This window comes from Pseudophryne corroboree, unplaced genomic scaffold (genome assembly GCF_028390025.1).
Source record: "Pseudophryne corroboree isolate aPseCor3 unplaced genomic scaffold, aPseCor3.hap2 scaffold_370, whole genome shotgun sequence".
In the NCBI taxonomy this organism is placed as follows: domain Eukaryota; kingdom Metazoa; phylum Chordata; class Amphibia; order Anura; family Myobatrachidae; genus Pseudophryne; species Pseudophryne corroboree.
Genome location: NW_026970022.1, coordinates 465309 through 491773, shown reverse-complemented (window position 1 = coordinate 491773; position 26465 = coordinate 465309). Strand labels below are relative to the sequence as shown.

Below are 26465 nucleotides of genomic sequence, written 5' to 3'. Positions count from 1 at the left end.
GGGCACAGTTTCTCTAACTGAGGTATGGAGGAGGGGCATAGAGGGAGGAGCCAGTGCACACCCAGATCTAAAGTCTTTCTTAAAGTGCCCATGTCTGCTGCGGAGCCCGTCTATCCCCCATGGTCCTTACGGAGTCCCCATCATCCTCTACGGACTACGAGAAAAAAAAATTACCGGTAGGTTTAAAATGTTATTTTTTTCTCTGCAACCCACTGCTAAATTGTGCTTCCTAGCTGTTTTTTATAAAATCACTTAATTAAATCTAACTCTGATTACGTCAGAGAAGGCCAGGTACCCTACACCATAAGAGGGGGTTTGAAATTTTGACTTGTCTACTTAAAGATCACCAAAATCTGATGACAAGGTCAATTACATCCCTGGGTGGGATTGAACCACCAACCTTTTGGTTAATAGCCCATGTAAGTGCAAGAAATCCTGAAGCACTCACTCATCATGGGAAAGTACCAATGTGTTTCTTACAAAAATTCTCCAGATTATTGACTTTTTAAAGTTTTTCTAGGAAACGTTCTAGATGAATGCTTATTAGCCTTTGTCAGTATTGACTTTCGCAAGGTGTCTCTGTGGCGCAATCGGTTAGCATGTTTGGCTATTAACCAAAAGGTTGGTGGTTCAATCCCACCCAGGGATGTAATTGACCTTGTAATCAGATTTTGGTGATCTTTAAGTAGACAAGTCAAAATTTCAAAAAACCCCCTTATGGTGTAGGGTACCTGGCCTTCTCTGATGTAATCAGAGTTAGATTTGATTAAGTGATTTTATAAAAAAACAGCTAGGAAGCACAATTTAGCAGTGAGTTGCAGAGAAAAAAAATTATGCTGGCAGAAAAGTCCAATTGAGTGATTAAACAGCTCTTCATTTTCTGATTTTATGTTTATGCTAACAAATTTGCTCTCTGAAAAGTGTCCACAAAGCCAAGTCTCTGATTAACACCTTTGTAGGAATGGTTTTTCACCTATTACTGAATTAAACTTGCTTCATTGGAAAGGCATCAAAGATGCATCCTCATTTCAATGTCTACTGAAATAATACAGGTTGACACCAGGAAACGTCACTGCATCCTTGCTGCTTCCTCATGGGGAAGTCTGTTTAATGTGAAAACAAGGTGATATCTAATCAGCACACAGGTAAGGAATTAAGAAAATCTTTCTTTATGGGTGAAGATGTTTCTCACAAATTGTTGTCCCAATGCATCATTGAAATTCAAGATGGAAGATGATTTTCATATATCACTTGTACATTTTGCATTGCTCTTCTGGTGACAATGTAGTTTGTTTTTGTCAATTACCATTTCAGTAATAGGGTAAAGAAAATTAAGTGGATTTTTTAAAGAAAACAATGCTGTCAATATACTATTAAAACAAATTAAAATGATAAAAGTTATTGTACTTTAAGTAAAAATAAAAGTGCCAAAATATCAATCCCAGTTTTTGATTACTTTAATTATAAAAAAAAAAATGCACATAGCAGAGGATAGTTTCGATCAATCGACCTCTGGGTTATGGGCCCAGCATGCTTCCATTGCACTACTCTGCTGCTCATGGAAGTGTCAGAGATCCTGAAGACTAAATTGATTAAAGGCCTTAAAGTACTGGACTATAAGGAAAGACTTACTAGGCTGAATATTTATACACTAGAAAAGAGGTGCCTAAGAGGAGATATTATTAATATCTTCAAATATGTAAAGATACATAACAAAGAGTTATCAGAGGAATTATTTATTAAAAGAACACGTGGTCACTCGCTGCGACTGGAGGAAAGTTCAGAACGCAATGGAGGAAAGGTTTCTTCACTGTTAGGGCAATCAGGATGTGGAATTCCCTGCCAGGGAAGGTGGTAATGGCGGACTCTGTAATTGGATTTAAAAAAGGAATGGATACATTTCTGAATGAAAAAGCTATCCAAGGTTATAATACTTAAAATATCAACATGGTTAATCCGGGGGTAACATGAGTTATAGTAGCTAACTAGTCATAAAACATTATTCAGCAAGTATGTAGAATCATCACAACTTAAAACAGGTTGAACACGATGGGCAATTTGCCTCTATTCAACCTCAAAAACTATGTTACTATATTACTATGTTATTGTAGTATACAGAACACCACAATGCAATGAGCAGTGATAGTGAGCACTGATGAGGATACTAGAACTGACACTGAGCAGCAAGATGCAGCACTGGACTATTAGTAATGTACTGTATTATGCTGAGCAACACAATGCAGCACAAGACAATGAACAGTGATACTGAGCACTGATGAGGATACTACTGAGAACTGACACTGAGCAGGAGAGACACACTACTAGTATTACTGAGCAGCAATAAGTAACCACTGATACTGAGCACTGATATTGAGATTTCCACTGAGAGAACATAGCCACGTCCTCTCCGCTCTCTCTTCAATGCACGAGTAAAAATGGCAGCAACGCGCAGCTCTTTATATGGAATCCGAATCTCGCGAGAATCCGACAGCGGGATGATGACATTTTCCCTTGTTCAGGTTTTCCGAGTCAGGCGGGAACAACCGAGCCTGCCTCGGACCAGTGTAAACCACGTGGAGTTCGTGGGGAATTCGGTTCTCGGAGAACCGAACCCGCTCCTCTCTACCTTATACCCTATAAATTTTTTTATTTTCAATCTAAGCCCCTGCAGTTTTCTGTAAGCATCTGCTTCGCTATGATGATCAACAAGTCACAAGGGCAAACACTCAGGGTTTGAGGCGTAGATCTTAGGACCAGCTGCTACAAGCATGGCAGAGGTGTCACTATCACTGGTGACACCCAGAGAGGTGGCGAGGGAGATTGTAATGCAGTGCGCGCAGATAAGCAGTGCAATGGTAAAAAGGAGGCATGGTTTCATAGGTAGGGGCGTGGCCTGGTGGCCTGAATCTACATTTTGTTGCTCCGGGTGTCCCGGGGGTTGGGGGCTGCACCCGGGGACTAGTGTGTGAGCGGTGCTGGCTCCTGCAAAGTGACAGGGCATGGCCACCCAGCATGACGCCTCCCTTCTTGACCATGCTGTAATTGCAGTCGCACTGCAGTTCAGCGTGATCATAAAAAATGGTGTAGGCTCCTGCTGGTGCAGACTGTATGTGCGCGCAGGAAGCCGCCACCATTTTTGTGATCACAGCGGCTGAATGTGATGTCATACAGTCGCTGTGACCACGCCCCCTGTGTCTCCTCCGTTGCAGACCCCATTTTGAAGTCTTGCCCCCGCACCGCTCCATCCCTGACTTGGAAATGGAGTGTTGCTGACCCACCTCTCCCCCCCTTCCCCGCCCCGATTGACAGGCAGAGGCGATCACATTCTCTGCGGGGTGCCGCAGAAAATGCAGGCACATGCGTATGCTCTTAGCAATTTTTGCAGTTGGATCGCTTATTGTGATTGCAATCCAACCTGAATCAGGCCCTATTACCTATCACAATGCGCTGCGGGCAGTACAAAATTGGGTTAATATAGGAGAAAAACCCCCAGACCTGTGCTCCTTAACTGTACCTGGTGGCTAGTGGAGCGGCTGCCCAGTAATCAGTGTCCACCGCAGTGCGCACACGGCCCACCCCCTACGGCCTCGCTCCCCTTCAGCAGCGGCCTCGTGATCCGGAAGGGTGGTGTGTGTGTGACTGACCTTAGGATGAAACCGGAGCCTCCGCTGCAGTGACCCAGCAACCAGGGCACGGGAGTATACAGCGCCGCTGGGAGTGATGAAGCTGCAGTAAAAATGTCTATTAGACCTAGCCTGCTGCAGCCCTTGTAGATTCTCATAAAACAAGTTCTTCTTTTCTTGTCAAAATTAATAGCTAAGAATAGGCTGCCTGAGGCAGGCCCCTGTTAATTGGCCTGCTACTGAAGGCACCAACTACAAACTGAGCTCCCTGTTCATGGAAGCGGGGTTATAGAGGAGAATGCACTGAGCTTCTTGGGAACAGTCAAAAGCTTTGAGCCGGTTGGTGCCTCAGATCAAGATCCTACTCTACACCCCAATGTGAATCCTTGTGGAGTCCAGTGTACCCCACAGAAGAAATTAATGTGTCACACCCATTGGCAGCAACCTTAGAATAGCTGCTGACGGGCACAATTGAGAAAGGAAGGGGGGGGGGACATTTGAATCCAGCACATAGATGCAATTCAAATATGTAATTCGTACCTTCCTATTTTAAAATATAATGGATGAACCTCACCCTGTGAGAACAATCTTCATGATCAAGAGATCTCATATGCAAAATAAATATGAGTTGGGATAGGGCTGGGGAGGGCTGCTCGGGCAGCACCTCCCCCATCAAGTTAAGGAGATTCAACTGAGGAAGCACAAGGGAACTCTCGTCTGGGGACAACAACTGCAGGGAGACCACATCTTTTCAGATGAACATGGGAGGGCGGAAGGCTGCCTAATACTGAAGCACCATATGCAACAACTAGTACAAGCATTCCTGGGGGAAGGTCTGCAGCAGACAGATTTGCATACGGTGATGTTATCCAAGCAGTGGGCCAAAGTTGACTGGAACCCTCATCTGCATATGAAAAGAGAAAAGGGGCATGCAGGGCATGGCGGCCTTTTGCAGTGCTTGGATGACCCCTAGTTCACATTAAACACCCCCACCCTCCTTTGGTGTGGGGCTCATGTTGGCCATGCCCCATCCCCTGAAGCATTCAAGCTGATTTCTTGCAGCAGCTGGGCACTGTAACAGCTCCAGAGCTGTTCTGTAAGGCAAGTAAAAGGGTGTGGGCCCTGCAGCACCACCTGTAGTTCGCATTGTGCGTTGGAAGGCACAAAGTAAGCAGACGGGAGGAGAAGTCAGGATAGTGCGCAAGGGCATTCTTTTCTCTTAGTCCGTAGAGGATGCTGGGGTCACATTAAGAACCATGGGGTATAGACGGGATCCGCAAGAGACATGGGCACTTTAAGACTTTCAAAGGGTGTGAACTGGCTCCTCCCTCTATGCCCCTCCTCCAGACTCCAGTTATAGGAACTGTGCCCAGGGAGACGGACATTTCGAGGAAAGGATTTATTGTTAAACTAAGGTGAGCATCTTACCAGCTCACACCTTAAACATGCCGCAGAACGTGGCATTCAACAGAACACAAGCCAACGGCATGAACAATTGCAGCAAAAAGCTGACCAGAACCATAACACAACATGTGTATAACCACAAGTAATAACTGCAGACACAGTATGGACTGGGACGGGTGCCCAGCATCCTCTACAGACTAAGAGAAAAGGATTTACCGGTAGGTATTAAAATCCTATTTTCTCATACGACCTAGAGGATGCTGGGGTCACATTAAGAACCATGGGGTTATACCAAAGCTCTTGAACGGGTGGGAGAGTGCGTACGACTCTGCAGCACCGAATGACCCAACTTAAGGTTATCATCAGCCAAGGTATCAAACTTGTAAAACTTAGCAAAAGTGTTTACTAAATAGCTGCTCGGCAAAGTTGCAATGCCGAGACTCCCCGACCAGCTGCCAAGGATGAACCCACCTTTCTAGTAGAATGGGTCTTCACCTACTTCAGTAACGGCAATCCTGCCGTGGAACGAGCATGCTGAATCTTACCACAGATCCAGCGCATAATGGTCTGCATGGAAGCAGGACACCAAATCCTGTTGGGAGCATACAGGACAAACAGAGCCTCTGTTTTCCTAATCTGAACCGTTCTGGTGACATACATTTTCAAAGTTCTGACCACAGCCAGAGACTTTGACTCAACGAAGGTGTCAGTGGCCAAAGGCACCATGTGGAAAGATGAACCACCTTCGGCAGAAATTGTTGACGTGTCCTCAATTCTGCTCTATCTTCATGAAAGATCAAATAAAGGCTCTTGTGATACTGCATGGTTTGTACTGTTTTCCATGTGCTCCCAGACCTTTAAGCAAGTAGCATGGTCAAGAAAGTTCTGTTTGAAAAGAAACAACATTTACTGTCATTGTTATGCAAATAAACTTACATTAAAGCTAACAAGAAAGCACACTCGTTCTGTCTTTAAACTGATAAAAGAAACCCCAATAATATGGAGCATGCAAAAATTGAGATAAAACTCAGTTTTGCTCCTCTCCACGGAAATCTTTAGTAAAAGGCGAAAGATTTGTTCGTTCTGAAGAGAAACCAGAACATGACCAAGATTCCACCTGTCGCCTGAGTGCCATGCCAGCAGTCCTCATTCAGCTCAAAGTGAGCACCCAATTTGAAAGAAAGAAAGCAGATTTCTCACCAGGCTTCCCCTTGCTATAAACATGGTTTGTACTCTTTTCCATGTGCTCCCAGATCTTTCAAGCAATTAGTGTGGTCAAGAAAGTTCTGTTTGAAAAGAAACAAACATTTACTGTCATTTCTATGCAAATGAGCTTACATTAAAGCACACTCGTTCTATCTTTAAACCGATAAAATAAAATCCCAATAAGATGGGGCATGCAAAAATTGAGATAAAACTCAGTTTTGCTCCTCTCCACGGAAATCTTTAGTAAAAGGCGAAAGATTTGTTCGTTCTGAAGAGAAACCAGAACATGACCAAGATTCCACCTGTCGCCTGAGTGCCATGCCAGCAGTCCTCATTCAGCTCAAAGTGAGCACCCAATTTGAAAGAAAGAAAGCAGATTTCTCACCAGGCTTCCCCTTGCTATAAACATGGTTTGTACTCTTTTCCATGTGCTCCCAGATCTTTCAAGCATTTAGTATAGTCAAGAAAGTTCTGTTTGAAAAGAAACAAACATTTACTGTCATTTCTATGCAAATGAGCTTACATTAAAGCACACTCGTTCTATCTTTAAACCGATAAAAGAAACCCCAATAAGACGGAGCATGCAAAAATTGAGATAAAACTCAGTTTTGCTCCTCTCCACGGAAATCTTTAGTAAAAGGCGAAAGATCTGTTCGTTTTGAAGAGAAACCAGAGTATGACTAAGATTCCACCTGTCGCCTGAGTGCCATGCCAGCAGTCCTCATTCAGCGCAAAGTGAGCACCCAATTTGAAAGAAAGAAAGCAGATTTCTCACCAGGCTTCCCCTTGCTATAAGCATGGTTTGTACTCTTTTCCATGTGCTCCCAGATCTTTCAAGCAATTAGAATGGTCAAGAAAGTTCTGCTTGAAAAGAAACAGACATTTATAGTCATTGTTATGCAAATAAACTTACATTAAAGCTAACAAGAAACTGATAAAAGAAACCCCAATAATATGGGGCATGCAAAAATTGAGATAAAACTCAGTTTTGCTCCTCTCCACAGAAATCTTTAATAAAAGGCGAAAGATTTGTTCGTTCTGAAGAGAAACCAGAGCATGACCAAGATTCCACCTGTCGCCTAAATGCTGTGCCAGCAGTCCTCATTCAGATCAAAGTGAGCGCCCAACTTGAAAGTAAGCAGATTTCTCACCTGGCTTCTCCTTGCTATAAGCATGGTTTGTACTGTATTCCATGTGCTCCCAGATCTTTCAAGCAAGTAGCATGGTCAAGAAAGTTCTGTTTGAAAAGAAACAAACATTTACTGTCATTTCTATGCAAATGAGCTTACATTAAAGCACACTCATTCTATCTTTAAACCGATAAAAGAAACCCCAAAAAGATGGGGCATGCAAAAATTGAGATAAAACTCGGTTTTGCTCCTCTCCACGGAAATCTTTAATAAAAGGCGAAAGATTTGTTCGTTCTGAAGAGAAACCAGAGCATGACCAAGATTTTTATCTGAAAATATGTGTTCTCCCTGCAGTTGTTGTCCCCAGATGAGAGTTCCCTTGTGCTGCCTCAGTTGAATCTCCTTTACTTGACAGAGATGTGCCTAAGCAGCGGCCCTCCCCAGCCCTATCCCAAATCATACTTATTTTGCATAGGAGATACCATGGTCATGAAGATTGTTCTCCCAGGGTGAGGTTCATTCATTGCATTCTGGGTATGCTGACCCCTGTGATTTTCCCAAATGTGGGAAACTCGCTTTTATACCCTTGTGCACTATCCTGACTTCTCCTCCTGTCTGCTTACTTTGTGCCTTCCAATGCACAATGCAAACTACAGGTAGTGCTGCAGGGCCCACACCCTTTTACTTGCCTTACAGAGCAGCTCTGGAGCTGATACAGTGCCAAGCTGCTGCAAGAAATCAGCTTGAATGCTTCAGGGGATGGGGCATGGCCAACATGAGCCCCACACCGAAGGAGGGTGGGGGTGTTTAATGCGAACTAAGGGTCATCCAAGCGCCGCAAAAGGCCGCCATGCCCTGCATACCCCTTTTCTCTTTTCATATGCAGATGAGGGTTCCAGCCAACTTTGGCCCACTGCTTGGATGACATCACCGTATGCAAATCCGTCTTCTGCAGAACTTCCCCCAGGAATGCTTGCACTAGTTGTTGCATTTGGTTTGTTGTTTGGGGGTGCTTCAGTATTAGGCAGCCTTCTGCCCTCCCATGTTCATCTGAAAATATGTGTTCTCCCTGCAGTTGTTGTCCCCAGATGAGAGTTCCCTTGTGCTGCCTCAGTTGAATCTCCTTTACTTGACAGAGATGTGCATGAGCAGCGGCCCTCCCCAGCCCTATCCCAAATCATACTTATTTTGCATAGGAGATACCATGGTCATGAAGATTGTTCTCCCAGGGTGAGGTTCATTCATTGCATTTTGGGTATGCTGACCCCTGTGATTTACCCAAATGTGGGAAACTCGACTGCATTATTTGTGGTAGTGGGGGACTGTGTTTGTGCTTTCCTCTGGTCAGCTCTGTTAAAACTCAGATTTCTTTGTCTCAGATTTTCCTCTAGCCTTGTTCTTCTTTCGAGAGTTCCCTTGTGCTGCCTCAGGTGGATCTCCTTCACTTGACAGGGGGGTGCCCGAGCAGCGACCCTCCCCAGCTCTAGCCCAACTCCTACTTACCTGCCAGGTGAGATACTATGATCAGGAAGGTGCTTCTCCCAGGGCAAGGCTCACCCATTGCACTCTGGGTGTGCTGCTCCTACGATTTCCCCAAATGTGGGACACTTGACTGCATAATTTGTGTTTCCTCTGGTCGGCTCTCGTATAATTCAGATCTCTTTGTCTCAGGTCTTTCTCCAGCCTAGTTTGCTGTCTGTTTCCACTTCTTTTATCTTGAGCCCCTCCCTTCTATACCCTTGTGCACTATCCTGACTTCTCCTCCCGTCTGCTTACTTTGTGCCTTCCAATGCACAATGCAAACTACAGGTAGTGCTGCAGGGCCCACACAATCTTTTACTTGCCTTAAAGAGCAGCTCTGGAGCTGTTACAGTGCCCAGCTGCTGCAAGAAATCAGCTTGAATGCTTCAGGGGATGGGGCATGGCCAACATGAGCCCCACACCAAAGGTGGGTGGGGGTGTTTAATGCGAACTAGGGGTAATCCAAGCACCGCAAAAGGCCGCCATGCCCTGCACGCCCCTTTTCTCTTTTCATATGCAGATGAGGGTTGAAGCCAACTTTGACCCACTGCTTGGATGACATCACCATATGCAAATCCATCTGCTGCAGGCCTTGCCCCAGGAATGCTTGCACTAGTTGTTGCATTTGGTTTGTTGTTTGGGGGTGCTTCAGTATTAGGCAGCCTTCTGCCCTCCCATGTTCATCTGAAAATATGTGTTCTCCCTGCAGTTGTTGTCCCCAGATGAGAGTTCCCTTGTGCTGCCTCAGTTGAATCTCCTTTACTTGACAGAGATGTGCCTGAGCAGCGGCCCTCCCAGCCCTATCCCAAATCATACTTATTTTGCATAGGAGACACCATGGTCATGAAGATTGTTCACCCAGGGTGAGGTTCATTCATTGCATTCTGGGTATGCTGACCCCTGTGATTTCCCCAAATGTGGGAAACTCGCCTGCATTTTTTGTGGTAGTGGGGGACTGTGTTTGTGTTTTCCTCTGGTCAGCTCTGGTAAAAGTCAGATTTCTTTGTCTCATATATTCCTCTAGCCTTGTTCTTCTTTCGAGAGTTCCCTTGTGCTGCCTCAGTTGGATCTCCTTCACTTGACAGGGGGGTGCCCGAGCAGTGACCCTCCCCAGCTCTAGCCCAACTCCTACTTACCTGCCAGGTGAGATACTATGATCATGAAGGTGCTTCTCCCAGGGCAAGGCTCACCCATTGCACTCTGGGTGTGCTGCTCCTGTGATTTCCCCAAATGTGGGAAACTTGATTGCATAATTTGTGTTTCCCCTGGTCGGCTCTCGTATAATTCAGATCTCTTTGTCTCAGGTCTCTCTCCAGCCTAGTTTGCTGTCTGTTTCCACTTCTCTTTTCTGGAGCCACTCCCTTCTATGCCCTTGCGCACTATCCTGACTTCTCCCGTCTGCTTACTTTGTGCCTTCCAACGCACAATGCGAACTACAGGTAGTGCTGCAGGGCCCACACCCTTTTAGTTGCCTTACAGAGCAGCTCTGGAGCTGTTACAGTGCCCAGCTGCTGCAAGAAATCAGCTTGAATGCTTCAGGGGCTGGGGCATAGCCAACATGAGCCCCACACCAAAGGAGGGTGGGGGTGTTTAATGCGAACTAGGGGTCATCCAAGCACCGCAAAAGGCCGCCATGCCCTGCATGCCCCTTTTCTCTTTTCATATGCAGATGAGGGTTCCAGCCAACTTTGGCCCACTGCTTGGATGACATCACCGTATGCAAATCCGTCTGCTGCAGACCTTCCCCCAGGAATGCTTGTACTAGTTGTTGCATATGGTTTGATATTTGATGGTGCTTCAGTATTAGGCAGCCTTCCGCCCTCCCATGTTCATCTGAAAAGATGTGGTCTCCCTGCAGTTGTTGTCCCCAGACGAGAGTTCCCTTGTGCTTCCTCAGTTGAATCTCCTTAACTTGATGGGGGAGGGGCTGCCCGAGCAGCCACCCTCCCCAGCCCTATCCCAACTCATACTTATTTTGCATATGAGATCTCTTGATCATGAAGATTGTTCTCACAGGGTGAAGTTCATCCATTATATTTTAAAATAGGAAGGTACAAATTACATATTTGAATTGCATCTATGTGCTGGATTCAAATGTCCCCCCCCCCCTTCCTTTCTCAATTGTGCCCATCAGCAGCTATTCTAAGGTTGCTGCCAATGGGTGTGACACATTAATTTCTTCTGTGGGGTACACAGGACTCCACAAGGATTCACATTGGGGTGTAGAGTAGGATCTTGATCTGAGGCACCAACCGACTCAAAGCTTTTGACTGTTCCCAAGATGCTCAGCGCATCCTCCTCTATAACCCCGCTTCCATGAACAGGGAGCTCAGTTTGTAGTTGGTGCCTTCAGTAGCAGGCCACTTAACAGGGGCCTGCCTCAGGAAGCCAATTCTTAGCTATTCATTTTGACAAGAAAAGAAGAACTTGTTTTATGAGAATCTACAAGGGCTGCAGCAGGCTAGGTCTAATAGACATCTTTACTGCAGCTTCATCACTCCCAGCGGCGCTGTATACTCCCGTGCCCTGGTTGCTGGGTCACTGCAGCGGAGGCTCCGGTTTCTTCCTAAGGTCAGTCACACACACACCGCCCTTCCGGATCACGAGGCCGCTGATGAAGGGGAGCGTGGCCGTAGGGGGTGGACCCTGTGCGCACTGGCGTGGACACTGATTACTGGGCAGCCGCTCCACTAGCCACCAGGTACAGTTAAGGAGCACAGGTCTGGGGGTTTTTCTCCTATATTAAACCAATTTTGTACTGCCCGCAGCGCATTGTGATAGGTAATAGGGCCTGATTCAGGTTGGATTGCAATCACAATAAGTGATCCAACTGCAAAAATTGCTAAGAGCATACGCATGTGCCTGCATTTTCTGCGGCACCCCGCAGAGAATGCGATCGCCTCTGCCTGTCAATCGGGGCAGGGGGGGAGAGGGGGGTCAGCAACACTCCATTTCCAAGTCAGGGATGGAGCGGTGCGGGGGCAAGGCTTCAAAATGGGGTCTGCAATGGAGGAGACACAGGGGGCGTGGTCACAGCAGCTGTATGACATCACATTCAGCCGCTGTGATCACAAAAATGGTGGCGGCTTCCTGCGCGCACATACAGTCTGCACCAGCAGGAGGCTACACCATTTTTTATGATCACGCTGAACTGCAGTGCGACTGCAATTACAGCATGGTCAAGAAGGGAGGCGTCATGCTGGGTGGCCATAAGAGATGAGCGGGTTCGGTTCCTCGGAATCCGAACCCGCCCGAACTTCACCCTTTTTTGCTCGGGTCCGAGCAGACTCGGATCCTCTCGCCTTGCTCGGTTAACCCGAGCGCGCCCGAACGTCATCATCCCGCTGTCGGATTCTCACGAGACTTGGATTCTATATAAGGAGCCGCGCGTCGCCGCCATTTTCACACGTGCATTGAGATTGATAGGGAGAGGACGTGGCTGGCGTCCTCTCCGTTTAGATTAGAAGATAGAGACGAGTGACATTTGATTTACTACTAATTTGGGGAGCAGTTGAACTTGTCAGGAGTACTCAGTAGTGCAGAGTTTTGCTGATAGTGACAACCAGTTTTATTATTTATAATCCGTTCTCTGCCTGAAAAAAAACGATACACATACCATATCTGTGCTCAGCCTCAGTGTGCTGCATGATATATCATCTATGTATATCTGACTGTGCTGAGTGCTCACTGCTCACACAGCTTAATTGTGGGGGAGACTGGGGAGCAGTTATAGCAGGAGTACAGTGCACACTTTTGCTGCCAGTGTGACCACCAGTATATTGTCTGCCTGAAAAAGTTAAACACTCCTGTGGTGTTTTTTTTTTATTCTATAAATGCATTCTGCTGACAGTGTCCAGCAGGTCCGTCATACATATATTATATAAATATTTACCTGCAGTAGTGTTATATATTTTTTTTCATCTTTATCATCTCTATATTAGCAGACGCAGTACGGTAGTCCACGGCTGTGGCTATCTCTGTGTCGTCAGTGCTCGTCCATAATTGTATACCTACCTACCTGTGGTGGTTTTTTTTTTTCTATCTTCTTCATACTAGTAGTTTAGGAGTCTACTGACAGTGTCCACCAGGTCCATCATTATATTATATACCTACAGTAGTAATATATTTATTATATTATCTATACTAGCAGACACAGTACGGTAGTCCACGGCTGTGGCTATCTCTGTGTCGTCAGTGCTCGTCCATAATTGTATACCTACCTACCTGTGGTGGGTTTTTTTTTTTATCTTCTTCATACTAGTAGTTTAGCAGTCTGCTGACAGTGTCCACCAGGTCCGTCATTATATTATATACCTACAGTAGTAATATATTTATTATATTATCTATACTAGCAGATGCAGTACGGTAGTCCACGGCTGTACCTACCTCTGTGTCGTCAGTGCTCGTCCATAATTGTATACCTACCTGTGGTGGAGTTTTTTTTTCTATCTTCTTCATACTAGTAGTTTAGGAGTCTGCTGACAGTGTCCACCAGGTCCGTCATTATATTATATACCTACAGTAGTAATATATTTAGTATATTATCTATACTAGCAGACGCAGTACGGTAGTCCACGGCTGTACCTACCTCTGTGTCGTCACTCGTCCATAATTGTATACCTAACTGTGGTGGTTTTTTTTTTCTATCTTCTTCATACTAGTAGTTTAGCAGTCTGCTGACAGTGTCCACCAGGTCCGTCATTATATTATATATACCTACAGTAGTTATATATATTTTTTTTTATATCATTAATTATCATCTCTATACTAGCAGACGCAGTACGGTAGGCCACGGCTGTGGCTATCTCTGTGTCGTCAGTGCTCGTCCATAATTGTATACCTACCTACCTGTGGTGGAAGTTTTTTTCTATCTTCTTCATACTAGTAGTTTAGCAGTCTGCTGACAGTGTCCACCAGGTCCGTCATTATATTATATATACCTACAGTAGTTATATATATATTTTTTTTTATATCATTAATTATCATCTCTATACTAGCAGACGCAGTACGGTAGTCCACGGCTGTAGCTACCTCTGTGTCGTCAGTCACTCGTCATCCATAAGTATACTAGTATCCATCCATCTCCATTGTTTACCTGAGGTGCCTTTTAGTTGTGCCTATTAAAATATGGAGAACAAAAATGTTGAGGTTCCAAAAATAGGGAAAGATCAAGATCCACTTCCACCTCGTGCTGAAGCTGCTGCCACTAGTCATGGCCGAGACGATGAAATTCCATCAACGTCGTCTGCCAAGGCCGATGCCCAATGTCATAGTACAGAGCATGTAAAATCCAAAACACAAAAGATCAGTAAAAAAATGACTCAAAAATCTAAATAAAAATCGTCGGAGGAGAAGCGTAAACTTGCCAATATGCCATTTACCACACAGAGTGGCAAGGAACGGCTGAGGCCCTGGCCTATCTTCATGGCTAGTGGTTCAGCTTCACATGAGGATGGAAGCACTCAGCCTCTCGCTAGAAAAATGAAAAGACTTAAGCTGGCAAAAGCACAGCAAAGAACTGTGCGTTCTTCAAAATCACAAATCCACAAGGAGAGTCCAATTGTGTCGGTTGCGATGCCTGACCTTCCCAACACTGGACGTGAAGAGCATGCACCTTCCACCATTTGCACGCCCCCTGCAAGTGCTGGAAGGAGCACCCGCAGTCCAGTTCCTGATAGTCAGATTGAAGATGTCAGTGTTGAAGTACACCAGGATGAGGAGAATATGGGTGTTGCTGGCGCTGGGGAGGAAATTGACAAGGAGGATTCTGATGGTGAGGTGGTTTGTTTAAGTCAGGCACCCGGCGAGACACCTGTTGTCCGTGGGAGGAATATGGCCATTGACATGCCTGGTGAAAATACCAAAAAAATCAGCTCTTCGGTGTGGAAGTATTTCAACAGAAATGCGGACAACAGGTGTCAAGCCGTGTGTTGCCTTTGTCAAGCTGTAATAAGTAGGGGTAAGGACGTTAACCACCTCGGAACATCCTCCCTTATACGTCACCTGCAGCGCATTCATCATAAGTCAGTGACAAGTTCAAAAACTTTGGGCGACAGCGGAAGCAGTCCACTGACCAGTAAATCCCTTCCTCTTGTAACCAAGCTCACGCAAACCACCCCACCAACTCCCTCAGTGTCAATTTCCTCCTTCCCCAGGAATGCCAATAGTCCTGCAGGCCATGTCACTGGCAATTCTGACGAGTTCTCTCCTGCCTGGGATTCCTCCGATGCATCCTTGAGTGTAACGCCTACTGCTGCTGGCGCTGCTGTTGTTGCTGCTGGGAGTCGATGGTCATCCCAGAGGGGAAGTCGTAAGACCACTTTTACTACTTCCACCAAGCAATTGACTGTCCAACAGTCCTTTGCGAGGAAGATGAAATATCACAGCAGTCATCCTGCTGCAAAGCGGATAACTGAGGCCTTGGCATCCTGGGCAGTGAGAAACGTGGTTCCGGTATCCATCATTACTTCAGAGCCAACTATAGACTTGATTGAGGTACTGTGTCCCCGGTACCAAATACTATCTAGGTTCCATTTCTCTAGGCAGGCGATACCGAAAATGTACACAGACCTCAGAAAAAGACTCACCAGTGTCCTAAAAAATGCAGTTGTACCCAATGTCCACTTAACCACGGACATGTGGACAAGTGGAGCAGGGCAGACTCAGGACTATATGACTGTGACAGCCCACTGGGTAGATGTATTGACTCCCGCCGCAAGAACAGCAGCGGCGGCACCAGTAGCAGCATCTCGCAAACGCCAACTCTTTCCTAGGCAGGCTACGCTTTGTATCACCGCTTTCCAGAATACGCACACAGATGAAAACCTCTTACGGCAACTGAGGAAGATCATCACAGAATGGCTTACCCCAATTGGACTCTCCTGTGGATTTGTGGCATCGGACAACGCCAGCAATATTGTGCGTGCATTATATCTGGGCAAATTCCAGCACGTCCCATGTTTTGCACATACCTTGAATTTGGTGGTGCAGAATTATTTAAAAAACGACAGGGGCGTGCAAGAGATGCTGTCGGTGGCCACAAGAATTGCGGGACACTTTCGGCGTACAGGCACCATGTACAGAAGACTGGAGCAACACCAAAAACGCCTGAACCTGCCCTGCCATCATCTGAAGCAAGAAGTGGAAACGAGGTGGAATTCAACCCTCTATTTGCTTCAGAGGATGGAGGAGCAGCAAAAGGCCATTCAAGCCTATACATCTGACCACGATATAGGAGGTGGAATGCACCTGTCTCAAGCGCAGTGGAGAATGATTTCAACGTTGTGCAAGGTTCTGCAACCTTTGAACTTGCCACACGTGAAGTCAGTTCAGACACTGCCAGCCAGAGTCAGGTCATTCCCGTCATCAGGCTTTTGCAGAAGAAGCTGGAGACATTGAAGGAGGAGCTAAGACAGAGCGATTCCGCTAGGCATGTGGGACTTGTGGATGGAGCCCTTCATTCGCTTAACCAGGATTCACGGGTGGTCAATCTGTTGAAATCAGAGCACTACATTTTGGCCACCGTGCTCGATCCTAGATTTAAAACCTACGTTGTATCTCTCTTTCCGGCAGACACAAGTCTGCAGGGGTTCAAAGACCTGCTGGTGAGAAAATTATCAAGTCAAGCGGAACTTGATCGGTCAACAGCTCCTCCTTCACAGTCTCCCGCAATTGGGGGTGCGAGGAAAAGGCTCAGAATTCCGAGCCCACCCGCTGGCGGTGATGCAGGGCAGTCTGGAGCGACTGCTGATGCTGACATCTGGTCCGGACTGAAGGACCTGCCAACGATTACGGACATGTCGTCTACTGTCACTGCATATGATTCTCTCACCATTGAAAGAATGGTGGAGGATTATATGAGTGACCGCATCCAAGTAGGCACGTCAGACAGTCCGTACGTATACTGGCAGGAAAAAGAGGCAATTTGGAGGCCCTTGCACAAACTGGCTTTATTCTACCTAAGTTGCCCTCCCACAAGTGTGTACTCCGAAAGAGTGTTTAGTGCCGCCGCTCACCTTGTCAGCAATCGGCGTACGAGGTTACTTCCAGAAAATGTGGAGAAGATGATGTTCATTAAAATGAATTATAATCAATTGCTCCGTGGAGACATTGACCAGCAGCAATTGCCTCCACAAAGTATACAGGGAGCTGAGATGGTGGATTCCAGTGGGGACGAATTGATAATCTGTGAGGAGGGGGATGTACACGGTGATGAATCGGAGGATGATGATGAGGTGGACATCTTGCCTCTATAGAGCCAGTTTGTGCAAGGAGAGATTTATTGCTTCTTTTTTGGTGGGGGTCCAAACCAACCCGTCATTTCAGTCACAGTCGTGTGGCAGACCCTGTCACTGAAATGATGGGTTGGTTAAAGTGTGCATGTCCTGTTTATACAACATAAGGGTGGGTGGGAGGGCCCAAGGCAATTCCACCTTGCACCTCTTTTTTCTTTTATTTTTCTTTGCGTCATGTGCTGTTTGGGGAGTGTTTTTTGGAAGGGCCATCCTGCGTGACACTGCAGTGCCACTCCTAGATGGGCCAGGTGTTTGTGTCGGCCACTTGGGTCGCTGAGCTTAGTCACACAGCTACCTCATTGCGCCTCTTTTTTTCTTTGCGTCATGTGCTGTTTGGGGAGTGTTTTTTGGAAGGGCCATCCTGCGTGACACTGCAGTGACACTCCTAGATGGGCCAGGTGTTTGTGTCGTCCACTTGGGTCGCTGAGCTTAGTCACACAGCTACCTCATTGCGCCACTTTTTTTCTTTGCGTCATGTGCTGTTTGGGGAGTGTTTTTTGGAAGGGCCATCCTGCGTGACACTGCAGTGCCACTCCTAGATGGGCCAGGTGTTTGTGTCGGCCACTTGGGTCGCTGAGCTTAGTCACACAGCTACCTCATTGCGCCTCTTTTTTTCTTTGCGTCATGTGCTGTTTGGGGAGTGTTTCTGGAAGGGCCATCCTGCGTGACAATGCAGTGCCACTCCTAGATGGGCCAGGTGTTTGTGTCGGCCACTTGGGTCGCTGAGCTTAGTCACACAGCTACCTCATTGCGCCTCTTTTTTTCTTTGCGTCATGTGCTGTTTGGGGAGTGTTTTTTGGAAGGGCCATCCTGCGTGACACTGCAGTGCCACTCCTAGATGGGCCAGGTGTTTGTGTCGGCCACTTGGGTCGCTGAGCTTAGTCACACAGCTACCTCATTGCGCCTCTTTTTTTCTTTGCGTCATGTGCTGTTTGGGGAGTGTTTTTTGGAAGGGCCATCATGCGTGACACTGCAGTGCCACTCCTAGATGGGCCAGGTGTTTGTGTCGGCCACTTGGGTCACTGAGCTTAGTCATCCAGCGACCTCGGTGCAAATTTTAGGACTAAAAATAATATTGTGAGGTGTGAGGTGTTAAGAATAGACTGAAAATTAGTGGAAATTATGGTTATTGAGGTTAATAATACTTTGGGATCAAAATGACTCCCAAATTCTATGATTTAAGCTGTTTTTTAGGGTTTTTTGAAAAAAACACCCGAATCCAAAACACACCCGAATCCGACAAAAAAAATTCGGTGAGGTTTAGCCAAAACGCGTTCGAACCCAAAACACGGCCGCGGAACCGAACCCAAAACCAAAACACAAAACCCGAAAAATTTCCGGTGCACATCTCTAGTGGCCATGCCATGTCACTGTGCAGGAGCCAGCACCGCTCACACACTAGTCCCCGGTGCAGCCCCCAACCCCCGGGACACCCGGAGCAACAAAATGTAGATTCAGGCCACCAGGCCACGCCCCTACCTATGAAACCATGCCTCCTTTTTACCATTGCGCTGCTTATCTGCGCGCACTGCATTACAATCTCCCTCGCCACCTCTCTGGGTGTCACCAGTGATAGTGACACCTCTGCCATGCTTGTAGCAGCTGGTCCTAAGATCTACACCTCAAGCCCTGAGTGTTTGCCCTTGTGACTTGTTGATCATCATAGCAAAGCAGATGCTTACAGAAAACTGCAGGGGCTTAGATTGAAAATAAAAAAAATTGATGGGTATAAGGTAGAGAGGAGCGGGTTCGGTTCTCCGAGAACTGAATTCCCCACGAACCCCACGAACTCCTCCTCCGAGGCAGGCTCGGTTGTTCCCGCCTGACTCGGAAAACCTGAACAAGGGAAAATGTCATCATCCCGCTGTCGGATTCTCGCGAGATTCGGATTCCATATAAAGAGCTGCGCGTTGCCGCCATTTTTACTCGTGCATTGAAGAGAGAGCGGAGAGGACGTGGCTATGTTCTCTCAGTGGAAATCTCAATATCAGTGCTCAGTATCAGTGGATACTTATTGCTGCTCAGTAATACTAGTAGTGTGTCTCTCCTGCTCAGTGTCAGTTCTCAGTAGTATCCTCATCAGTGCTCAGTATCACTGCTCATTGTCTTGTGCTGCATTGTTGTGCTCAGCATACTACAGTACATTACTAATAGTCCAGTGCTGCATCTTGCTGCTCAGTGTCAGTTCTAGTATCCTCATCAGTGCTCACTATCACTGCTCATTGCATTGTGGTGTTCTGTATACTACAGTAACATAGTAATATAGTAACATATAGTAACATAGTTTTTGAGGTTGAATAGAGGCAAATTGCCCATCAAGTTCAACCTGTTTTAAGTTGTGATGATTCTACATACTTGCTGAATAATGTTTTATGACTAGTTAGCTACTACAACTCATGTTACCCCCGGATTAACCATGTTGATATTTTAAGTATTATAACCTTGGATAGCTTTTTCATTCAGAAATGTATCCATTCCTTTTTTAAATCCAATTACAGAGTCCGCCATTACCACCTTCCCTGGCAGGGAATTCCACATCCTGATTGCCCTAACAGTGAAGATCATAGTATCTCACCTGGCAGGTAAGTAGGAGTTGGGCCAGAGCTGTGGAGGATTGCTGCTCGGGCACCCCCTGTCAAATGAAGGAGTTCCAACTGAGGCAGCACAAGGGAACTCTCGAAAGAAGAACAAGGCTAGAGGAAGATCTGAGACAAAGAAATCTGACTTTTACCAGAGCTGACCAGAGGAAAGCACAAACACAGTCCCCCACTACCACAAATAATGCAGTCGAGTTTCCCACATTTGGGGAAATCACAGGGGTCAGCATACCCAGAATGCAATGAATGAACCTCACCCTGGGAGAACAATCTTCATGACCATGGTATCGCCTATGCAAAATAAGTATGATTTGGGATAGGGCTGGGGAGGGCCGCTGCTCAGGCACATCTCTGTCAAGTAAAGGAGATTCAACTGAGGCAGCACAAGGGAACTCTCATCTGGGGACAACAACTGCAGGGAGAACACATATTTTCAGATGAACATGGGAGGGCAGAAGGCTGCCTAATACTGAAGCACCCCCAAACAACAAACCAAATGCAACAACTAGTACAAGCATTCCTGGGGGAAGTTCTGCAGAAGACGGATTTGCATACGGTGATGTCATCCAAGCAGTGGGCCAAAGTTGGCTGGATCCCTCATCTGCATATGAAAAGAGAAAAGGGGTATGCAGGGCATGGCGGCCTTTTGCGGCGCTTGGATGACCCTTAGTTCGCATTAAACACCCCCACCCTCCTTCGGTGTGGGGCTCATGTTGACAATGCCCCAGCCCCTGAAGCATTCAAGCTGATTTCTTACAGCAGCTTGGCACTGTAACAGCTCCAGAGCTGCTCTGTAAGGCAAGTAAAAGGGTGTGTAGTTTGCATTGTGCATTGGAAGGCACAAAGTAAGCAGACAGGAGGAGAAGTCAGGATAGTGCACAAGGGTATAAAAGGGAGGGGCTCAAGAAAAAAGAAGTGGAAACAGACAGCAAACTAGGCTGGAGAGAGACCTGAGACAAAGAGATCTGAATTATACGAGAGCCGACCAGGGGAAACACAAATTATGCAGTCAAGTTTCCCACATTTGGGGAAATCGCAGGGGCAGCACACCCAGAGTGCAATGGGTGAGCCTTGCCCTGGAAGAAGCACCTTCATGATCATAGTATCTCACCTGGCAGGTAAGTAGGAGTTGGGCTTGAGCTGGGGAGGGTCGCTGCTCGGGCACCCCCCTGTCAAGTGAAGGAGATCCAACTGAGGCAGCACAAGGGAACTCTCGAAAGAAGAACAAGGCTAGAGGAAGATCTGAAACAAAGAAATCTGACTTTTACCAGAGCTGACCAGAGGAAAACACAAACACAGTCCCCCACTACCACAAATAATGCAGTCGAGTTACCCACATTTGGGGAAATCACAGGGGTCAGCATACCCAGAATGCAATGAATGAACCTCACCCTGGGAGAATAATCTTCATGACCATGGTATCTCATATGCAAAATAAGTATGATTTGGGATAGGGCTGGGGAGGGCCGCTGCTCAGGCACATCTCTGTCAAGTAAAGGAGATTCAACTGAGGCAGCACAAGGGAACTCTCATCTGGGGACAACAACTGCAGGGAGAACACATATTTTCAGATGAACATGGGAGGGCAGAAGGCTGCCTAATACTGAAGCACCCCCAAACAACAAACCAAATGCAACAACTAGTGCAAGCATTCCTGTTTGTTTCTGAAGCCAACTTTGACCCACTGCTTGGATGACATCACCATATGCAAATCCATCTGCTGCAGGCCTTCCCCCAGGAATGCTTGCACTCTTTATATGAAATCCGAATCTCGCGAGAATCCGACAGCGGGATGATGACATTTTCCCTTGTTCAGGTTTTCCGAGTCAGGCGGGAACAACCGAGCCTGCCTCGGAGGAGGAGTTCGTGAGGTTCGTGGGGAATTCGGTTCTCGGAGAACCGAACCCGCTCCTCTCTACCTTATACCCATCAATTTTTTTTATTTTCAATCTAAGCCCCTGCAGTTTTCTGTAAGCATCTGCTTTGCTATGATGATCAACAAGTCACAAGGGCAAACACTCAGGGCTTGAGGTGTAGATCTTAGGACCAGCTGCTACAAGCATGGCAGAGGTGTCACTATCACTGGTGACACCCAGAGAGGTGGCGAGGGAGATTGTAATGCAGTGCGCGCAGATAAGCAGCGCAATGGTAAAAAGGAGGCATGGTTTCATAGGTAGGGGCGTGGCCTGGTGGCCTGAATCTACATTTTGTTGCTCCGGGTGTCCCGGGGGTTGGGGGCTGCACCGGGGACAAGTGTGTGAGCGGTGCTGGCTCCTGCACAGTGACATGGCATGGCCACTAGAGATGTGCACCGGAAATTTTTCGGGTTTTGTGTTTTGGTTTTGGGTTCGGTTCCGCGGCCGTGTTTTGGGTTCGAACGCATTTTGGCTAAACCTCACCGAATTTTTTTTGTCGGATTCGGGTGTGTTTTGGATTCGGGTGTTTTTTTCAAAAAACCCTAAAAAACAGCTTAAATCATAGAATTTGGGAGTCATTTTGATCCCAAAGTATTATTAACCTCAATAACCATAATTTCCACTAATTTTCAGTCTATTCTTAACACCTCACACCTCACAATATTATTTTTAGTCCTAAAATTTGCACCGAGGTCGCTGGATGACTAAGCTCAGTGACCCAAGTGGCCGACACAAACACCTGGCCCATCTAGGAGTGGCACTGCAGTGTCACGCATGATGGCCCTTCCAAAAAACACTCCCCAAACAGCACATGACGCAAAGAAAAAAAGAGGCGCAATGAGGTAGCTGTGTGACTAAGCTCAGCGACCCAAGTGGCCGACACAAACACCTGGCCCATCTAGGAGTGGCACTGCAGTGTCACGCAGGATGGCCCTTCCAAAAAACACTCCCCAAACAGCACATGACGCAAAGAAAAAAAGAGGCGCAATGAGGTAGCTGTGTGACTAAGCTCAGCGACCCAAGTGGCCGACACAAACACCTGGCCCATCTAGGAGTGGCACTGCAGTGTCACGCAGGATGGCCCTTCCAAAAACACTCCCCAAACAGCACATGACGCAAAGAAAAAAAGAGGCGCAATGAGGTAGCTGTGTGACTAAGCTCAGCGACCCAAGTGGCCGACACAAACACCTGGCCCATCTAGGAGTGGCACTGCAGTGTCACGCAGGATGGCCCTTCCAAAAAACACTCCCCAAACAGCACATGACGCAAAGAAAAAAAGTGGCGCAATGAGGTAGCTGTGTGACTAAGCTCAGCGACCCAAGTGGACGACACAAACACCTGGCCCATCTAGGAGTGTCACTGCAGTGTCACGCAGGATGGCCCTTCCAAAAAACACTCCCCAAACAGCACATGACGCAAAGAAAAAAAGAGGCGCAATGAGGTAGCTGTGTGACTAAGCTCAGCGACCCAAGTGGCCGACACAAACACCTGGCCCATCTAGGAGTGGCACTGCAGTGTCACGCAGGATGGCCCTTCCAAAAAACACTCCCCAAACAGCACATGACGCAAAGAAAAAAGAGGTGCAAGGTGGAATTGCCTTGGGCCCTCCCACCCACCCTTATGTTGTATAAACAGGACATGCACACTTTAACCAACCCATCATTTCAGTGACAGGGTCTGCCACACGACTGTGACTGAAATGACGGGTTGGTTTGGACCCCCACCAAAAAAGAAGCAATAAATCTCTCCTTGCACAAACTGGCTCTATAGAGGCAAGATGTCCACCTCATCATCATCCTCCGATTCATCACCGTGTACATCCCCCTCCTCACAGATTATCAATTCGTCCCCACTGGAATCCACCATCTCAGCTCCCTGTATACTTTGTGGAGGCAATTGCTGCTGGTCAATGTCTCCACGGAGCAATTGATTATAATTCATTTTAATGAACATCATCTTCTCCACATTTTCTGGAAGTAACCTCGTACGCCGATTGCTGACAAGGTGAGCGGCGGCACTAAACACTCTTTCGGAGTACACACTTGTGGGAGGGCAACTTAGGTAGAATAAAGCCAGTTTGTGCAAGGGCCTCCAAATTGCCTCTTTTTCCTGCCAGTATACGTACGGACTGTCTGACGTGCCTACTTGGATGCGGTCACTCATATAATCCTCCACCATTCTTTCAATGGTGAGAGAATCATATGCAGTGACAGTAGACGACATGTCCGTAATCGTTGGCAGGTCCTTCAGTCCGGACCAGATGTCAGCATCAGCAGTCGCTCCAGACTGCCCTGCATCACCCCCAGCGGGTGGGCTCGGAATTCTGAGCCTTTTCCTCGCACCCCCAATTGCGGGAGACTGTGAAGGAGGAGCTGTTGACCGATCAAGTTCCGCTTGACTTGATAATTTTCTCACCAGCAGGTCTTTGAACCCCTGCAGACTTGTGTCTGCCGGAAAGAGAGATACAACGTAGGTTTTAAATCTAGGATCGAGCACGGTGGCCAAAATGTAGTGCTCTGATTTCAACAGATTGACCACCCGTGAATCCTGGTTAAGCGAATGAAGGGCTCCATCCACAAGTCCCACATGCCTAGCGGAATCGCTCTGTCTTAGCTCCTCCTTCAATGTCTCCAGCTTCTTCTGCAAAAGCCTGATGACGGGAATGACCTGACTCAGGCTGGCAGTGTCTGAACTGACTTCACGTGTGGCAAGTTCAAAAGGTTGCAGAACCTTGCACAACGTTGAAATCATTCTCCACTGCGCTTGAGACAGGTGCATTCCACCTCCTATATCGTGGTCAGATGTATAGGCTTGAATGGCCTTTTGCTGCTCCTCCATCCTCTGAAGCATATAGAGGGTTGAATTCCACCTCGTTTCCACTTCTTGCTTCAGATGATGGCAGGGCAGGTTCAGGCGTTTTTGGTGTTGCTCCAGTCTTCTGTACGTGGTGCCTGTACGCCGAAAGTGTCCCGCAATTCTTGTGGCCACCGACAGCATCTCTTGCACGCCCCTGTCGTTTTTTAAATAATTCTGCACCACCAAATTCAAGGTATGTGCAAAACATGGGACGTGCTGGAATTTGCCCAGATATAATGCACGCACAATATTGCTGGCGTTGTCCGATGCCACAAATCCACAGGAGAGTCCAATTGGGGTAAGCCATTCTGTGATGATCTTCCTCAGTTGCCGTAAGAGGTTTTCATCTGTGTGCGTATTCTGGAAAGCGGTGATACAAAGCGTAGCCTGCCTAGGAAAGAGTTGGCGTTTGCGAGATGCTGCTACTGGTGCCGCCGCTGCTGTTCTTGCGGCGGGAGTCAATACATCTACCCAGTGGGCTGTCACAGTCATATAGTCCTGAGTCTGCCCTGCTCCACTTGTCCACATGTCCGTGGTTAAGTGGACATTGGGTACAACTGCATTTTTTAGGACACTGGTGAGTCTTTTTCTGAGGTCTGTGTACATTTTCGGTATCGCCTGCCTAGAGAAATGGAACCTAGATAGTATTTGGTACCGGGGACACAGTACCTCAATCAAGTCTATAGTTGGCTCTGAAGTAATGATGGATACCGGAACCACGTTTCTCACTGCCCAGGATGCCAAGGCCTCAGTTATCCGCTTTGCAGCAGGATGACTGCTGTGATATTTCATCTTCCTCGCAAAGGACTGTTGGACAGTCAATTGCTTGGTGGAAGTAGTAAAAGTGGTCTTACGACTTCCCCTCTGGGATGACCATCGACTCCCAGCAGCAACAACAGCAGCGCCAGCAGCAGTAGGCGTTACACTCAAGGATGCATCGGAGGAATCCCAGGCAGGAGAGAACTCGTCAGAATTGCCAGTGACATGGCCTGCAGGACTATTGGCATTCCTGGGGAAGGAGGAAATTGACACTGAGGGAGTTGGTGGGGTGGTTTGCGTGAGCTTGGTTACAAGAGGAAGGGATTTACTGGTCAGTGGACTGCTTCCGCTGTCGCCCAAAGTTTTTGAACTTGTCACTGACTTATGATGAATGCGCTGCAGGTGACGTATAAGGGAGGATGTTCCGAGGTGGTTAACGTCCTTACCCCTACTTATTACAGCTTGACAAAGGCAACACACGGCTTGACACCTGTTGTCCGCATTTCTGTTGAAATACTTCCACACCGAAGAGCTGATTTTTTTGGTATTTTCACCAGGCATGTCAATGGCCATATTCCTCCCACGGACAACAGGTGTCTCGCCGGGTGCCTGACTTAAACAAACCACCTCACCATCAGAATCCTCCTTGTCAATTTCCTCCCCAGCGCCAGCAACACCCATATTCTCCTCATCCTGGTGTACTTCAACACTGACATCTTCAATCTGACTATCAGGAACTGGACTGCGGGTGCTCCTTCCAGCACTTGCAGGGGGCGTGCAAATGGTGGAAGGTGCATGCTCTTCACGTCCAGTGTTGGGAAGGTCAGGCATCGCAACCGACACAATTGGACTCTCCTTGTGGATTTGTGATTTTGAAGAACGCACAGTTCTTTGCTGTGCTTTTGCCAGCTTAAGTCTTTTCATTTTTCTAGCGAGAGGCTGAGTGCTTCCATCCTCATGTGAAGCTGAACCACTAGCCATGAAGATAGGCCAGGGCCTCAGCCGTTCCTTGCCACTCCGTGTGGTAAATGGCATATTGGCAAGTTTACGCTTCTCCTCCGACGATTTTTATTTAGATTTTTGAGTCATTTTTTTACTGATCTTTTGTGTTTTGGATTTTACATGCTCTGTACTATGACATTGGGCATCGGCCTTGGGA

General features: G+C 47.1%; 12 non-coding genes and 1 pseudogene across 12 annotated transcripts; 5 read left to right on the top strand and 8 right to left on the bottom strand.

Annotated features, from left to right (window-relative positions):
* Positions 1-6014: 6014 nt before the first annotated feature.
* On the bottom strand, positions 6015-6130 carry LOC135021616 (U5 spliceosomal RNA). The gene has a single exon (XR_010218840.1). It is a non-coding gene; the product is annotated as a U5 spliceosomal RNA (small nuclear RNA).
* A 275-nt stretch (positions 6131-6405) lies between these two features.
* Positions 6406-6521, bottom strand: LOC135021614 (U5 spliceosomal RNA). The gene has a single exon (XR_010218838.1). It is a non-coding gene; the product is annotated as a U5 spliceosomal RNA (small nuclear RNA).
* A 274-nt stretch (positions 6522-6795) lies between these two features.
* On the bottom strand, positions 6796-6911 carry LOC135021612 (U5 spliceosomal RNA). The gene has a single exon (XR_010218836.1). It is a non-coding gene; the product is annotated as a U5 spliceosomal RNA (small nuclear RNA).
* Positions 6912-7175: 264 nt separating this feature from the next.
* Positions 7176-7291, bottom strand: LOC135021634 (U5 spliceosomal RNA). The gene has a single exon (XR_010218857.1). It is a non-coding gene; the product is annotated as a U5 spliceosomal RNA (small nuclear RNA).
* A 270-nt stretch (positions 7292-7561) lies between these two features.
* Positions 7562-7677, bottom strand: LOC135021624 (U5 spliceosomal RNA). Its single transcript, XR_010218847.1, has one exon. It is a non-coding gene; the product is annotated as a U5 spliceosomal RNA (small nuclear RNA).
* A 144-nt stretch (positions 7678-7821) lies between these two features.
* LOC135021589 (U1 spliceosomal RNA) lies at positions 7822-7949 on the top strand (annotated as a pseudogene).
* A 593-nt stretch (positions 7950-8542) lies between these two features.
* On the top strand, positions 8543-8706 carry LOC135021446 (U1 spliceosomal RNA). Its single transcript, XR_010218697.1, has one exon. It is a non-coding gene; the product is annotated as a U1 spliceosomal RNA (small nuclear RNA).
* A 152-nt stretch (positions 8707-8858) lies between these two features.
* On the top strand, positions 8859-9021 carry LOC135021496 (U1 spliceosomal RNA). Its single transcript, XR_010218745.1, has one exon. It is a non-coding gene; the product is annotated as a U1 spliceosomal RNA (small nuclear RNA).
* Positions 9022-9696: 675 nt separating this feature from the next.
* Positions 9697-9860, top strand: LOC135021449 (U1 spliceosomal RNA). The gene has a single exon (XR_010218700.1). It is a non-coding gene; the product is annotated as a U1 spliceosomal RNA (small nuclear RNA).
* A 152-nt stretch (positions 9861-10012) lies between these two features.
* On the top strand, positions 10013-10175 carry LOC135021550 (U1 spliceosomal RNA). Its single transcript, XR_010218783.1, has one exon. It is a non-coding gene; the product is annotated as a U1 spliceosomal RNA (small nuclear RNA).
* A 9744-nt stretch (positions 10176-19919) lies between these two features.
* LOC135021396 (U1 spliceosomal RNA) lies at positions 19920-20083 on the bottom strand. Its single transcript, XR_010218648.1, has one exon. It is a non-coding gene; the product is annotated as a U1 spliceosomal RNA (small nuclear RNA).
* A 655-nt stretch (positions 20084-20738) lies between these two features.
* On the bottom strand, positions 20739-20901 carry LOC135021513 (U1 spliceosomal RNA). Its single transcript, XR_010218752.1, has one exon. It is a non-coding gene; the product is annotated as a U1 spliceosomal RNA (small nuclear RNA).
* A 152-nt stretch (positions 20902-21053) lies between these two features.
* On the bottom strand, positions 21054-21217 carry LOC135021452 (U1 spliceosomal RNA). Its single transcript, XR_010218703.1, has one exon. It is a non-coding gene; the product is annotated as a U1 spliceosomal RNA (small nuclear RNA).
* Between the last annotated feature and the right edge of the window lie 5248 nt (positions 21218-26465).